The following is a 13,240-nucleotide window of genomic DNA, read 5'->3' as shown; positions in this document are numbered from 1 at the left end:
GAATGTTCTCAGATATTGACGACAACAACAACAGCCACGGAATTCTGTTCTCATAAAATTAAGCACTTCCATCCTGGTCTCTCTTTGAGGTGGCTGGTGGATTTCATCATGTGGGAGTGAGAGACACTGCGTGAGAGACACTGCCATTACAGACCAGTTGAACAGTTTGTGGTTAGCCAGCCAACGTGCCTGGCAGTCAGCTGGACATGAATGTTTCTCCTCCAGACTAAATCCAGAGACGTCTGATGATGGTGGGTTCAATAGAATCCTTCTACACAGAACAGAGCCCTCCAGGTGGAGCCTAAGGGACCAATTCCTGGGCAGTTTGTTTGATTGTGTTTAAAGTTAGAATTTACCCTTGATTTAAGGTGTTATGGATTGAGAACTGAACAGGGGTGGCTGTATACCAGAGGAGGCTGGTGGGAGGAGCTATAGGAGGATGGGCTCATTGAAATGGCTGGAATGGAATATATGGAACAGTATCAAATAGTGTGTTTGGGCCAGGAGGAGACTGAGTAAAGGGATATACGGGGTCTTTAAGGCTATAGATCAGGTCTTTAAGGCTATAGATTAGGTCTTTAAGGCCATAGATCAGGTCTTTAAGGCTATAGATCAGGTATCAGGTCTTGTAAAGTAAGTTTGAAAAGTGGACTTTGTAGTTTGATTTTCTCAGGCACTGGAGCACTGGTCAGTCCTGCCATTGGCTTGATTGCACTCACTTAGAGCCATTTGGGTCTTCAGGAGAGGTAGCGTACATTTATTATCCCACGTATCACATACAGATGTAGGATCCTAATTTGAGCACTATTTTGTTGTTGAGAATGCAAACTTGTAGTGTATTCAAGGTTTAAAAGGCTTCTAAAGTTTGTAATTTCCACTTTAAAATGTCAGACTTGATTTGCCCTAATGAAAAATGTACATTAATTATAATCCACATAATATTTCACATTTCCTGTTGCTGCAGGATTATTTTCCTGCTGTAGCAAATTGGCTCAAATTCAGATCCTCCATCTGTATGTACAGTAATACAACTGAGTAGTCTTTTGACCTCACAAATGGACATGGAGTGCATACAGCAGGTTTTATGCAGAGAGAAGCATATTGAACACCATACCCTCTATTACCTAGTTATTTCAGTGTCATAGAAAGCTCTACACAACTCAACTTTGCTTTTATCTGCACCCATCTATGCTAGAATTACCGCTAATGTACATGCATGCATTTGAATAATTGAGGTGAATTTAAAGACTCGCATCTAGGCTTTTAACCATTATGATATGTGCACGTCACTGAGAAGCAGGGGCAGAGAGGGTCTTTGTGATTTATAATTGGGTCTGGCACTTTCCTAGACAGACCTGCAGCGCCAGCGAAGGACCCATGTATGGTCTTTTGTTTTGATCCTCCTCAGCTTGTCTGATGCATTGAACCACCTCTCTCAGCAGACACACTCACCAATGAGTCACAGTAAAGAGAACCGCAATGAGATGCATTGTAAAACCTGACCCCTTATTCCTTACTGCACAATGTGATGCGCTCTACTACATCAGCAACAGGGGTGGCAGGGTAGCCTAGTGGTTAGAGCGTTGGACTAGTAACCGGAAGGTTGCAAGTTCAAACCCTCGAGCTGACAAGGTACAAATCTGTCGTTCTGCCCCTGAACAGGCAGTTAACCCACTGTTCCTAGGCCGTCATTGAAAATAAGAATTTGTTCTTAACTGACTTGCCTGGTTAAATAAAGGTAAAATAAATTTTAAAAATCATAGCATAGGTCATAGGTCACTCCCTGTTGCATCAAAAAACAGAACACTCAAAACATGAGCACAATGGCAGCTTTTCCTTTAAAGAACTCCAGGCCTCAAGAGGGCAGATAACCCAAAAACAGAGGTGGAACTAAAAAATTTAGCCAGGTTTTCTGGAGGGACTACTTTTACATGTGCACCTGGCAGATAAGCATGGGTATAAAATGTTTGGGCTTAGCTTTGCTTGGGTCATCAACATGCAAACAGCTCATTGTTCAACCCTAAAGATGCAGCTGGTATGTAATGTTTGGAATTATTTATTATGTTGCATCCAGTGCTTAGCACAATTTACATGTCTAACTCTGGTAGGAGTGGTGACTTTTTTGTGGATATTTTCTGACTGCAGAAGTAATTGCTTGAAGTGCTAGATTAAACTGTTTAAACGTTTACTTTATTCAAAGCCATGCTTTGTTGCTGTGTCATGCATTGTTTATTGTGTAAAATAATGCATTTTATTCTCTGTTTTTAAGGTTATCAACCTATTCCTCTGTCATTCAACTACTCTATTCAACAAATGGCATCAAAACCATAAAACACAAGGAATTGAGTTGTCCCTTTGCATCCTTCATGTGTTGAGCCGTTTTCAAGTTTGGTCAGAGCTGAAATAATTATAACACCTAGACAACTTGACACTCCCCACACATAAACCATCCGTAGTGGACATTATACTGGAGTGTTACGGTACTATAAAGCCCACACAGCACAACATACTAAGAAACCTGAAATGATGCATGATTTGTAAACTGAGTCTTGATTGTCCTCACAGAAGTCTGGAGAGATGAACTAATAAAACCCAATGGAAAATGCATTGGACATATTAATTGATTCAACTTAAAACAATAGAACAACAGGGTGTGTCTTAACAGTTTAGCAGCTTCTTATGTTATGAGGTCAACAAGCATTTGACAATGGATGCTGTCTGTGCTCAAGGCTTACAGTTTGACAGAGAGCATCTTTCCTCTCAATAGAAGATTATTCCTCTGCCTTGCCTTGTTATGTTGATGTCAAGTTTTTCCTAGTAGACTAACTTGATTGGCACCTCAAATGCATAAAGTTGAAGAATGAAATGATGCAGTTACTCAATGAGAATGTGGTTAATTACAACATGTCTGAGGGGCTCTAACCTACCCACGTCCATCCTGTGTTAAAACTCCATGACCTCTCCTGAACCTGCACCACATGCCTGTACTACACTGTAAGAACAGCCATGCAGGATTCAGACTGTATACCAATTACAATAAACAATGCAATAAAGCTGAGAATGCTCATTTAGATCATCTACATAGCAATCTCATTGCCATAATGCTATTTTAATGGTTCTCATTGCAGTAACAACGTAAACCCTAACTTCATTAGGTGTCTACAGTGCTGTATACAATCTGGCTGGCTCTAGTGCTTGTTAGTGTATCGTTTGCATGGATATTGTGTGTGTGTGTGACAGTCAGGGAGCAGCAGTTAGCAGAGCTCTGGCACTCAGCCTCCAGGACCTGCTAATGAGATAGCTAAGACCCTGGTCCCTGGGACTCTCTGCTCCCTGGTACAACACCTCCATTCCTCTATGCTACAGACCCTGGTCCCTGGGTCTCTCTGCTCCCTGGTACAACACCTCCATTCCTCTATGCTACAGACCCTGGTCCCTGGGTCTCTCTGCTCCCTGGTACAACACCTCCATTCCTCTATGCTACAGACCCTGGTCCCTGGGTCTCTCTGCTCCCTGGTACAACACCTCCATTCCTCTATGCTACAGACCCTGGTCCCTGGGTCTCTCTGCTCCCTGGTACAACACCTCCATTCTTCTATGCTACATACCCTGGTCCCTGGGTCTCTCTGCTCCCTGGTACAACACCTCAATTCCTCTATGCTACAGACCCTGGTCCCTGGGTCTCTCTGCTCCCTGGTACAACACCTCCATTCCTCTATGCTACAAATCACATTTATTTATATAGCCCTTCGTACATCAGCTGATATCTCAAAGTGCTGTACAGAAACCCAGCCTAAAACCCCAAACAGCAAGAAATGCAGGTGTAGAAGCACGGGGGCTAGGAAAAACCCAAGAAAGGCCAAAACCTAGAGAGGAACCAGGCTATGTGGGGTGGCCAGTCCTCTTCTGGCTGTGCCGGGTGGAGATTATAACAGAACATGGCCAGACCTACAAACATTGGTCCCTAGGTCTCTCTGCTCCCTGGTACAACAACACCCCCTCCATTCCTCTATGGTACAGACCCTGGTCCCTGGTACAACAAGCATCATCCATTCCTCTATGCTACAGACACACTGCACCTAATCAGGCACACAACACACAGTCCTCCCTTGCTCATATTGATGCATTGATAGAACAGGGCCTTGGGTAGCTAAACAAGTCCTCTGCAAAGCAACGCTCGTCTTCAAGCTAATAAACCACGGAGTGCTGCTTGTCAATGGTGTATTGGAGGCGAAGTCAGGTGCAGGAGAGCAGAGTATAATGAACAGGCACACTTTTATTGTAGTTCCAAAAATGAGAACACTACATAACTCAAACACGCTCAAAAAACAGAACATAAAAGTAAAGCGCGGGAACTAACATCACTTAACATTAAACAATTACACACAAAACATGATGGGAAACAGAGGGTTAAATACAAGTAGATTGATTGGGTAAATGAAAAGCAGGTGTGTATGGAAACAAGACAAGACAAATGGATATATGAAAAATAGAGCGGTGATGGTAGAAAGCCGGTGACGTCGATCGTCAAATGCCGCCCGAACAAGGAGAGGAGCCGACTTCGGCGGAAGTCATGACGCTGCCTCGGAAAGAGAAAGAGAGGGAGAGAGAAACAGAGATATGATAAAATGGGAAATGAGGGGGCGGAGTAGGGATGTAATCTAATACAGTTTTGTAAAAGCATTTCCATCAGGCCGGGGCGAGGGTCCACGTGGGCTGACTAACGACAAGCACAGCTGCATCTGTACAGTTACACAATCCTGTCCTACACAGAGGAATTTGGCTAAAGGAACCCACACTAGAAGGGTTGTTTCAGGGTTAGTTGGAAGCTCATTCTTAGCTTGCACTTTTATACTACTGTTTTCATTTAGGATAAGGTGTAGGTCCAATGTTGGCCCTCATCCTCCTGTTCTCTCATATCACATTATTGATCACAGGGTTCTTAATATGACCAGACCAGTATACAACACTTATACAGTGGTCCTGTATGCCCCAGTTGGTTGTGGGTTCAGTTCCCAGGACCACCCAAACGTAAAATGTATGCACGGATGACTGTAGGTCACCTTGGATAAAAGCGTCTAACAACGTTGTGAGGTCATACCATTTGGAAGCCATTAAACATTATATTGTACATGAGCAACCATATATCACACTATATAGCAGTCCGTTGATGATCACTGGCACAGTTTACCAGTCCATGTGGTCATTTAACAGAACACGTGTTCATTTACAGTACAGTGTGTAACAGTATACATGGTAATACAGACCCAATGGAACTCTCCCAGCCTGTGCCATCAGGCCATGTCTTTATTAGTTCCCATGCTGTAATGAGATGGAGGGAGGGAGGAGAAGAGGGGGGGGGATCTGTTAGGTTAGTCTATCCAGGCTAGGTTTAGGTTCTTTTAGGAAAAGCCATTCTATTCAGAGATATTTTCATTGCTCAGATGACATTACAATGGAGAAAACATGGCCTAGGCTCTGGTCTTAGTAGTGCACTATTTAGGGAAAGGGTGCCTTTTGGGACATACAGATGTTGTAGACTGGGAAGGCTGGTGGAGAACAGGGAGCTATAGCAGGACTGTTGAGATCTGGTGACACATTAAGAAAACAGGGTGTGAAAATGGATGAGAACAGTAAGCTCTCCTGACAGATGTGTTGACAAGGCTGCAACAGGAAGGGCTCATGGTGAGGGTTTAACTATGAACCGGCCAGAAAGGATGGAGGGAGAGAGAAAAGGAGGGAAAGAGAGAAGGGAGATTTGGGAAAGGAGGAAATTGGAGACGTTTTCTTTCTCAGCTGTGATTAGTCATCGTATTTGTCTGACCACCCTTCAGCCCTCCCTCCAAATTAGTAACTGTCAGACCCTGTCCCTCTGTGGCGCTGATTGATGACCTCATCGGGGAGTTAACATGACACTGTGTCAAGTTTGGAGACTACCACTCACCTACTAGTCTTTCCTCCTGCCTCTTCACCAGAGACCAGACATCCCTTTTTCACTTCTTTCCCTTTTTCACTTCTTTCCCTATTTCCCATCCCCCTCTCTATTTCTGTTTCTCTCTCTCACCACATGTGGCGAGCAGATTTCTGCCACAGCATTAAAGTGGAAGCAGGGTAGGTCGTTGTAGTGAATGCAGGGATCAGTGCTAAGAAAGGTGAGGATGTTTGACTAAGGCCCCTGCCAGAGTTCCAGCTTGAAGGGCCTGGTTCACCCTGTCCTGAGACTTGCATTGGGACACTACCCATGCCCATAGGTTGTTGATGCATGGCTGGAAGTCTGATGGATGACTCAGGGTGCTCTGTGTGGTGGGGCCCAGAGGTGTATCTACTTTACAGTCTGTTGGTGTGTCCTCAGAGCACTAACTGTAATTTACTGCAAGAGAGCAAAGGTGACCAGAGTTGGAGAGTTAAAGTTTACAGTCAGTCCTTTATTCTATCAGAGCTACTTGATATGATATGTTTGATATAATAAGTTGATATGTTTTCTTTCCATGTCTCATTGCATTCTTCCATTTGATCACAGACATAAACATGATCCTACAGATATAGGATCTTAATTTGAGTCCGTTTGCTACGGCAGGAAAATAATCCTGCAGCAACAGGAAATGTGAATTATTATGTGGATTATAATGAATGGCCATTTTTCTAGGCGTTGATACATTTTTCGTTAGGGCAAATCAAGTCAGAATTTACAAACTTTAGAAGCTTTTTAAAAACTTGGAATGCACTACAAGTTTGCATTTCCTGCTGTGCAGGAAAATTCTCAACAACAAAAGAGTGATCAAAATTAAGATCCTACATCTGTACTTTTATTTTAGTTTGGGAGCTGTCTTCTTCATTACCATGCATTGGCAACCGTTTATAAACGTTTAACAGAGGGTCTCATACATTTTTCAGGGCAACTTGTTACTGTGCCATGTTGCGAGATCACTGTTGTTTGTATGGCATTTCCTGAACAATAAAGTCCACTGTGGTTTCAGCATGGCTTTGTACTGGGAGAGTAATGATCTATGTGATGTGAGGGTTCTATTAGCTGTCCTATGATTACATATATTTGTGCTACTCAGAATGATATGTAATGAGTTTTGACTCTTCATACAAATAAAGTAACAATGGAGAACTCCAACTAACCCTTTAAATAGTTTATGAATGCAAATGAATTCAAGCCCAGAAAAACACATTTAGCAATTGCATCACTTCACTTCCTGGCAGACACATCACAATATTATTCAAAAATGTATATGCTTTTTTCATTTTCTTTTCTTATCCATTTATGTTTTGGACAGTAGCCCACTTCCCTGGTTGGTTTCTGGCACCACATTTTAAGTGGGTAATGTTGCAGTTGTTTGTTTGTCTGTTCCTGGTTTAAAAAGAAAAAGAAAAAAAAACATTTATCCGACAGCTTGACTGGTGAGATGAAGAAAATAAAGTGAGACTTATTCATTCTTCATAATGTCACCTAAGGATTGGCGGTGGTGTAGATGGGGTGGGGGTGGGGTGGGGGCACGGTAGCCCCCCTGGGCAGTCTCCCATTCACTACTGTTTAAATGGATGATTTCCCCTTGATATGGTATATTCAGCGATGAGCGCAGAGAGAAATGGAGAAGAACTACTGCTGCTGATTGATAGGTGTGCTTTATTGTCTCAGTGTAATGGACTTGGCACAAACACATGCAGGCAATTATCATTAAAGTGACTCCCTAGCTCATTACAGTACTGTACAGTTAGAGCAGCCGGCTTCCTCTTCCTCACTGTCACAGGGACAGCCATGTTGGCAGCCTGAGTCAGAGTCAGGGAGACGTGGAGACGTGCCCTGGGTACCCAGCAGCCTCAGGCTTTCCCGGGGGGACGTGTGTAGGATCCATAGCAACCCTGCTTTCTTCCGGCTCTCTGTCAGATATCCCCGTCTCACTGACTCAGTGACTCATTCATTCACAAACACAAGCGCACACATATACATGGACACACACACCCTATTGTTTGCGTATATAGATTGTATTCCAAACATGCAAAAAACTTGTCCCTTCATAAGCATCTGCATGCAGTCACATGCTATACACACAGGGGCCCACATACCCACCATCTGCATGCAGTCACATGCTATACACACAGGGGCCCACATACCCACCATCTGCATGCAGTCACATGCTATACACACAGGGGCCCACATACCCACCATCTGCATGCAGTCACATGCTATACACACAGGGGCCCACATACCCACCATCTGCATGCAGTCACATGCTATACACACAGGGGCCCACATACCCACCATCTGCATGCAGTCACATGCTATACACACAGGGGCCCACATACCCACCATCTGCATGCAGTCACATGCTATACACACAGGGGCCCACATACCCACCATCTGCATGTAGGAGATGCTTGGTGTTCAGACGGCATAGAGCCAAATGCATCTGAGCCCTGCAGAGAAAAAGAAACTCACAGTACATTGTTGGTGACAGCAATTGGTGGGTTTGAATGATGGGACAAAGTACGGAGAAAAAGTCAACTGTTGCAGTCTTTGAAACCAAGCCTCTCTTGTTTGGCCCACAGCCCTTGTTGCATTAGGAGTTTGGAAGGATAGGTAGGCTGCTTCCTCACTTTCTCACGTTCATGTAACTGATACCAACAATGCAAAGCAGGACTTGGCTTGGTCTAATGGTGGAATATAATTTTACCCTGTTCCGTTCACCTTGGTATTATCAGGAATGTCTGAGTGTGTTTGATCTGTACCGGATCAGACTCCAGACTATGGTGTTGTATGCCTTCCTGTCTGGAAAATCAGTTTGTGTATGCCAGCATCTGTTTAGTGTGTGTGTGTGTGTGTGTGCGTATGCGTGCGTATAATAGACGCTTAAATCCACTGGGACAACAGGAAGAGATAATTACAAGGAAATAAATCCTGTCTTGTTTTATCAACAAAGTAGCGATTGAAGAGAACTCCCAGAGACTCAGGTGTGTCAGAGCAGAGATGAATGCAGACAAAGTGTTGTGTCGGATCCTTTCTGTTTGTATCCCATTACTGTAAAAGCTCTGCTGATTATCAACAACCAGGTGTCTGTGTTTAGCAGCCAACCACAATGGTTTGTTAAGGCATGAGACATCAGTCCGATACTGGTACGTAAATTACAGACAAATTATCGTATTGCAGTTAAATCACCCCAATGTCTGCAGACCATGTGAAACTCAGCTGTTGGAAAATAGGATTAGTTCCTTTTCAAGGCAACTGTCACAAATAGACAGGTGGGTGGTGCTGTCATTGTGGTCAATGGTTAACACAATGGGAACGGAATCACGTAATGAAGAAACAGTGACAGGCCAATTGCCTCATTTGTGTGTGTGTGTCCGTGCGTGCTTGTGTGCATATATGGCTGCATGTGTGAGTGTGTGTGGCCTCATTTGACAGACTTTTGTATGAGTGAAAGTGTTGTGGGGTGTGGTAGGGACGGGAGGGAGGGAGGGAGTACAATTTGTGTTGCAATGCTGTAGGTTGTGAATGACTTTTAAGTGCTCAACAGTATCACTAGTACTGCAGCATTGGAAACAGATAATTGGATATAGATGAGTAAGGGTGTGTGTGAGTGGGTGGGTTGAGGGGAGTGGGGCAAGACACTTACAGGGTCGGGCACTCACAGCTGGTCTCCATCCCAGGGAGGGGTATGTCTCTCTTTCCCTATTCTCCCTCTCTCATAAGGCAGAGTGTCAGACAGGGTGGTCCCTCTCCACCTGTGTGGGAGGATGTAGGAATGGAGGATGGGTGGGACTGTTTGATTTTCTCATGTGTTAATTGCTGTGGTGTTCCAGATGGTTTCCTCATGGGTGTTCTAACACCAAGTTCTAACACCAGTTTCTACTAGCCCAGAGAGTAGAGGACAGGAAACCGACATGTTGGATGATGCCCTGTAGCCTGTTCCAGCCATCTCCCCACACAGACCACTACAGAGACTTGTAAACAAACACCTGAGAATCCCCAGTAAAACCCAGCAGCAGGAACAGAAACAGAGCGACTTGATAATGATCTCAGTACAGCAGTAGTCCTACCTACCAATCTGTGGTCTATGTTCAGAAAGGGATGAAAGACTATAGGGTGGCTCTGCAGCTGTCTTTGGGTTGACTGCGTGTGCCAACACATTCTGGGAGTGTTTTTCCGTGTATGTGAATCACTTTCTCTCAGGCCTGCCTTGTTCTAGGCCTACGCCTGTGTCGTCTTCGATCAGGCAATACGATGCCTTAGTCAATCACCTTGACCTTATTCTGAACTGCTTCCAACAGGCAAAGGCTCTGCTTACCAGAGTCTGTAGAGACAACAATGTGTGGTAAGAGTTCTGATGTCTCACAGGCTATTCAACATGGTCAGTGGATGAGATAAAGGAGACAGTACACCAAGTCAGAGTTTCTGTAACATTCAGGTTAGCAGGGGTGTATTTTCTATGGGCCTAATCATAGAATTCCATATAGAACTGCTATTAATTCAATAGGATCTCTGTAGACCTTGTTGTAAATATTTGTCATTTAACTTTTAAATGCAATCACTTCAAAGGAATCCTTTACTAGGCTACCCACGCACATTCATCCACTCTCAACATACAGTGCCTTCGGAAAGTATTCAGACCCCTTGACTTTTTCCACATTCTGTTATGTTACAGCCTTATTCTGTAACATTAAATTGTTTTTTTACCTCATCAATCCACACACAGTACCCCATAATAACAAAGCAAAAACAGGTTTTTAGGAATGTTTGTACATTTATAAATAAATAAATAACTGAAATATCAAATTTACATAAGTATTCAAACCCTTTACTCAGTACTTTGTTGAAGCACCTTTGGCAGCAATTACACCCAAGAAGACTTGAGGCTATGATGCTACAAGCTTGGCACACCTGTATTTGGGGAGTTTCTTCCATTCTTCTCTGCAGATCCTCTCAAACTCTATCAGGTTGGATGGGGAGGATCGCTGCACAGCTATTTTCAGGTCTCTAAAAAAAAGATGTTTGTTCGGGTTCAAGTCCAGGCTCTGGCTGGGCCACTCAAGGACATTATGAGACTTGTCCAGAAGCCACTCCTGCGGTGTCTTGGCTGTGTGCTTAGAGTTGTTGTCCTGTTGGAAAGTGAACCTTTGCCCCAGTCTGAGGTCCTGAGCGCTCTGGAGCAGTTTTTCATCAATATTCTTTCTGTACTTTGCTTCATTCATCTTTCCCTCGATCCTGACTAGTCGCCCAGTCCCTGCCGCTGAAAAATATCCCCACAGCATGATGCTGCCACCACCATGCTTCACCGTAGGGATGGTGCCAGGTTTCCTCCAGACGTAATGCTTGGCACTCAGACATTCAGGTTTTATCACACCAGAGAATCTTGTTTCTCATAGTCTGAGAGTCTTTAGGTGTCTTTTGGCAAACTCCAAGTTGGCTGTCATGTGCCTTTTACTGATTCTCCCATCTCCACAGAGGAACTTTGTAGTTCTGTCAGAGTAGCCATCAGGTCATTGGTCACCTCCCTGACCAAGGCCCTTTTCCTCCGATTGCTCAATTTGGACGGGCGGCCAGCTCAAGGAAGGTTGTTGGTGGTTCCAAATTTCTTCCATTTAAGATTAATGGAGGCCACTGTGTTCTTGGGGACCTTCAATGCTGCAGAAATGTTTTGGTACCCTTCCCCAGATCTGTGCCTCAACACAATCCTGTCTTGGAGCTGTACAGACAATTCCTTCAACCTCTTTCTGAATGCACTGTACATGCATTTCCAGCCTCCAAACAGTGGTGTATGGAAAGAGACTGTAACGAGTGAACTGAGAGTCGGGAAGCAAGTTCAGGGAGTAAGTATTTTAATTAATAAATGAAACAATAAACACGAAACACAAACAACGCACCGACATCAAAACAGAGTCAATAACACCTGAGGAAAGAACCAAGGGGAGTGACAGATATAAGGGAAGATAATCAAGGAAGTGATGGAGTCCAGGCGAGTGTCATGAGGCACAGGTGCGCGAGACGATGGTGACAGGTGTGCGGGATAATCAGCAGCCTGATGACCTAGAGGCCGGAGAGGGAGCATACGTGACAGAGACATCTGTTACACAAAACACCAAAAAGTTGAATGTTAGACTTATGAAGGTCAGTGTTTGCATATACTTTTTACAGTAAGCATAATTAATGACATCATCCACATTGAATGTAATCGCCTCAATCCCATTTCTGAACGCTTTTCCCCCGATCTCCACATGCATCCATTTTATTCATGGTTGTTCTTTTTTCTCTCTTTAACGATGTTTCTTTCTTTGAAATTTCAGCTGACTCATGCTCTTGATTAATGTTCAGGTAGGAATAAAATACATTTCAGCATTTGATTAGCGCCTCTGTTTGAACAGTCCTGGTTAATCAAATTAAACTATGTAGCGTGTCTAGCTCCCATCTGGTTTGCTGGTTTGGGATCAACCGCACATTCTGATGATTCAGCAATTTATCACACTGTGTGTGTGTGTGTGTGTGTGTGTGTGTGTGTGTGTGTGTGTGTGTGTGTGTGTGTGTGTGTGTGTGTGTGTGTGTGTGTGTGTGTGTGTACGAACCATATCTACCAGACATCGATGGTGACTCCATGTTTGTGAACGCTTACCTGATGATAAGAGAATAGAGAACGAGACTCCAACAGTCCAATGAACCCTCACATATGGTCCTGTTTTTAACTGTGGTTTGGCTAAGGTCACATGCTCCATACTTTGTGGTTTTAACATTTTATTTTCATTAGCTTGAGGCCTTTTTCAGAAATACTTTGGGGGTAATTCTAAATGGGAACATTTTGGGTATTTTCATACAGAAAGCCAAAACTGTCAATGAGACACAAACCCACAGAGATTATTCCTGTAACTGTTGATAAAAGATCAGTTATAGATGAGGGTTGGGAGAGTTTGTACTGGGTGCTGTCCAATATTGTTGTAATCAAGGATTTCCCAGGAGAGATAGCCGACTACCAGTGTTAAACTGTCACGCCCTGGTCGAAGTATATTGTGTTGTCTGCATTTATTTGGACAGGCCAGGGTGTGACATGGGTTTTTTGTGGTGTGTTTTGTCTTGGGGGTTGTCTAGAAAAGTCAATGGTTGCCTGAGGCGGTTCTCAATCAGAGGCAGGTGATTATCGTTGTCTCTGATTGGGAACCATATTTAGGCAGCCATATTCTTTGAGCATTTCGTGGGTGATTGTTCCTGTCTCTGTGTAGTTTCACCAGATAGGCTCGGTCACTTTGG

This window comes from Oncorhynchus masou, chromosome 15 (genome assembly GCF_036934945.1).
Source record: "Oncorhynchus masou masou isolate Uvic2021 chromosome 15, UVic_Omas_1.1, whole genome shotgun sequence".
Taxonomy (NCBI): Eukaryota; Metazoa; Chordata; class Actinopteri; order Salmoniformes; family Salmonidae; genus Oncorhynchus; species Oncorhynchus masou.
Note: the sequence above shows the minus strand (reverse complement) of the source record.